This window comes from Calidris pugnax, unplaced genomic scaffold (assembly GCF_001431845.1).
Source record: "Calidris pugnax isolate Ruff unplaced genomic scaffold, ASM143184v1 scaffold219, whole genome shotgun sequence".
Classification (NCBI taxonomy): domain Eukaryota; kingdom Metazoa; phylum Chordata; class Aves; order Charadriiformes; family Scolopacidae; genus Calidris; species Calidris pugnax.
Window position 1 is genome coordinate 725,221 of NW_015094507.1, and position 3,903 is coordinate 729,123.

A 3,903-nucleotide genomic window follows, 5' to 3' on the forward strand; every position below is an offset into this window, starting at 1 on the left:
TCTCAGGTTGTTAGTATCGATTATGTCGTAAGCCTGGGTTTCTTGGCTTGCAAAAGGAAGCCCATCAGATCTGCAACAAGTTTTTACAAAGTGCAAATTGGCGGGTTTACAGGTTCTCACAGCTGTACATGGGACGCGGGGAGAAGCACAGGTTGCATCCTCAAAGACCTGGAGAAACAGAGGTGGGAGAGGACCAAGGGAAAATGCAAGGAAGAGAGGAAAAAATGATGTTGTGAGAAGCAGGGGAGGAGGTGCTCAACATAGGAATGAGGAATGTCCTTGAGGGGGGAAAACAAGTGTTAGGAGGATGGCTGAAAGCAGTAACCAGCAGTCTGGAGAATGAGAGAAGGTGACTGGGCTTGTTGGGGACGTATGAACAAGCTGGTGAGGCTCAGGATGTGCTGCTGACCAACAAAGCCAAGCCAATTATGAAAACAATTACTGAATTCAAATCAGTGTCTTCCTCCTTGTCCCAACTGAGCTCTGGAGATAAGGTCCAAGGGCTCCTTGTGAATGACTTTGGCCGAGGGCAGGAGATGTGTGTGTGCGGGTCTGTGGTGGGTTCCCATGCTGTGATGGCACTGGTGGGGCAGGGAGGCAGCTGCCTTCTCCTCCTCCTCCTCCTCCTGACTCTTGTGTGCGTTGCAAGGATGAGTTCCTGCGCTCTTTGATGGGGCAGGCACCCCAACTTCTGTTTCCTTTTGGCCAACCCACAGTTAGACTGAAAGGAGGAGATGGTGGTGGAGAAATTCATACCAACGTACAACCTCCATGGGCTTTTGGGCTGTTCTGGCTGTACTTCTCCACCCACGGGGGTTTGGGGAGGTACAAAAGCATGCAGCAGAACATAGGACAGAACTGCTGCGGGTGCACTTAATTAACAGTGAACATGCAGAGCACTAATCATCTCATCCTTGGTGGTGTGCAAGCGCAGCGCGGATGGTGACAACCTGAAGAGCAAGCGGCAGCCTCTGCTGTAGGATTGCACAGAGTGCTGGGGCTTTTTCTGCAGGCAAATCAGTAGAGAATGATGAAACCACAGAGCAGCAGTGGGAAAGGTCTTACCTTAGTGATCTGTGACGTACAGGGGTTGCAAGATGCAGGGCTAGAAGACCTGAGATGTATTTTTCATTTCACAAGATGTGAAATAGCGCTTAAGATTTTTTTTGTCTCTGTTTTTGCATAATGCAAGAAGGGGAATCCTGCCTCATGGAAAATTTTTTCTGCCCCAAATGAAGACGACTGTTCTAAAATTCCGTAAGATGCGTACATGAAGATTTTATTAGTCAATGAAGTCTTCCAAGACCATCATCATTTATTACAGTTCCTGTGTTTTTCATTCCAATGAGATTTATAATTATAAACTGGTAATTAAAGAGGCTCCACTATGTAATTCCATAGGAATTCCACTGTGATCTGACATTAATTAACAACCAATTATAAATTATGATATAACTTTTAAAAAACCCACCAGTGTCTGGATGCCTTCTCTCGGTTACAGTGAAAGCTTAGAAGGAATTTCGCTTTTGACCGCTGGAACCTTGATGCAGTTTGGTGGGAACTACTGGGCGTTACTGGTGTGTTTCCACAATGCAACAACTCCGTGGATGGGCAGGTTTGACCTACGGAGGATTTTTATCCTCATCTGGGTTTTAAGAGGCATCTGTCTCGCAGGATTTCCACCTTCTGTCATGTCAACAAGTGTGCACGCTTTAACGCTTAGATTTTATCTGACTGGTTATGTAAATTAGGCTGATGAGATGCATCGCTTGTCTGCCCCTTGCAAGCTTGCTCTGGCTCGAAAGTGTATTTTCAAAAATCACAGCCCATCAGGAAAAATAGAAAAATAATTACTGGCTCCAATGACAATGTCTCCGGGATAGAAAAGACTTGATAGCAGGTTAAGGGGATAAACCATTAAAATTCTGGCATTATTTAGCCATCTGCGTTAGAGATCTTCTGTCTAATGGAATTTTTGTGTCCCCAAAATCTGAGGGGTAGAATGCTGCCTAGAGATACGTGGGCAATAAAACGCCTGGTACATGCGGAGAGTCAATACTTAACATCTCTCTTTCCTTTTTTCTCCTTTTCTTTATTTCTTTTACTTTTTTTTTTTTTTTAATTATTATTATTTGTGACCTCAGGTCAGTAATCATCATTAAGTTTTTCGGCAAAAGGGAGGAAGTGGGATAATACCGAAATCCATTACTTACAAAAACCATGTAGAGAACAAGAGACATAAAAGGAGACAACAGATTCTTTTCGCATGGGTGAAATCATGAGGTAAGTTTTCAAAGCCTTGCCCTGCAGATTAATTTCCACCATCTCCATTAAGCCAAAATGAAAATCACGTGTGTGTTTCTGAGTGTTCCTCAGCACACTCCTCCTTTGCCTCTTTTGCAGCTCCTCCCTGGGACCTTCTGCTTCTCCTTTGATCAGACCTCCAAGACCTCTCCCGTGAAGTGCAGCTTCTGATCTGATCAAAGTCCGTTCGGGCAACGGAGTGAAGAGAAGCGTGGCCCTTTCCATCATCTCCACATCCAGCTTTCATTATTAAGCAACACTCATCTGAGCATAAAGTTGGTCAGGAAGGTAATAGTGTGGCTTAACTTTTGTTGGCTTTGGAGTCCTCCCTGTTTCTCTGGGTCGGTGTGGTTGCGTGGATGTACGTCGTTTGTCTTTCCATTGTAATTTTTTGGCCTTTGACGATAGGGGAAATCTATGGGAGCAATCCTCTCATTTAAACTTGGACAAATCTAACCATCTTGACCAAGAGATAGTCCTGCCTGTTGCTTTCTCCATCGTTAATGTTAATATACCTGTTCTCCTCTAAACCAGATAGGATTTCAGCCGAGAAATTGCCATAAAAATCTCCTCCCGTTATGTCGCATCTCGCTCGTTATCAGGGCATCTCTGACTAGCTTTGCCAGCTCGCCAGAGATGTGTCACTGACAGCGAGGAACAAAATGCAGCTTTGGCACAGGGAAACATTATAAACGTGCTAGATCAGATCGGCATCAGCGGGGAATCAGCCTACTCCTATTGGACCCAGAGAGTATTCATGAACTAAACTCCTTGCTTTTACTTGTAGCTATCCCTAGAAGGTATTAAGTTTTTAAGATCTGGCTGCATGCATTTCAGATATTAATATGTTCTTTTGGTTCTGTGCCCGAATAAGATTTAGAGGAATTTGGAGAGCAGCTGGACGCTAGAGCTGCAGGAGATCCAGCGTCAAAGCAGGGCTCATAGTAACCAACATCCTGTCAGCAAATCTTAATGTTCTATATTTAACCTACTATTAAAATTATGTTTTCTTATTTTTTGCCTACCTTCAGCTCAGAAGTTTGGTTTCTGTAAGACTGCAGGACGAGGCAAGCTCAGTCGAAGCTATAACATTAATCTCTCTGCTTTCTTTTTAGCTCGCTGTTGATCTGAAGGCAGCTGAAAGGGCAAATGAGAAAGGCAGGTATTATGTTTCAAGGGGAGAGTTATAAAAGTCTAAACTGCATCCAACGTATATTTTACTCCTAATAATGAGAACTGGATGAACAGCCTTTAAAAAAAAATATGAACCTACCCCAACTACATTGGTTCGGAACTAACTGATCTAATGCAGTTTTCCAAAGAATAATTGATATTATATAATCATAACTGGCAGTTTATGTCATGAAAGTGACACTTGACACTTTCCTGCTAACCAGTTTAACATCATCAATTAGAACATCACTTGTGTAATGACATTTTAGTAACCAGTTTAATATCATAAATTATGACATCACCTTCTTTTATGGCATCGGGGTTGAATAAAAGGTTTTCTTTAGTAAAGAGAATAAGGAAAAGAAGTAGGAAACCTTAATATTGCCCCTCATTTTTTCCTTATAAAAGTTACGTATGTTTTAGCCC

At 42.9% G+C, this 3,903-nt stretch overlaps 1 long non-coding RNA gene across 1 annotated transcript; it reads left to right on the top strand.

Annotated features, from left to right (window-relative positions):
• Window positions 1-2,143: 2,143 nt before the first annotated feature.
• On the top strand, window positions 2,144-3,464 carry LOC106901736. Its single transcript, XR_001414377.1, has 3 exons — window positions 2,144-2,283; window positions 2,404-2,592; window positions 3,420-3,464. It is a non-coding gene; the product is annotated as an uncharacterized LOC106901736 (long non-coding RNA).
• Window positions 3,465-3,903: the final 439 nt, after the last annotated feature.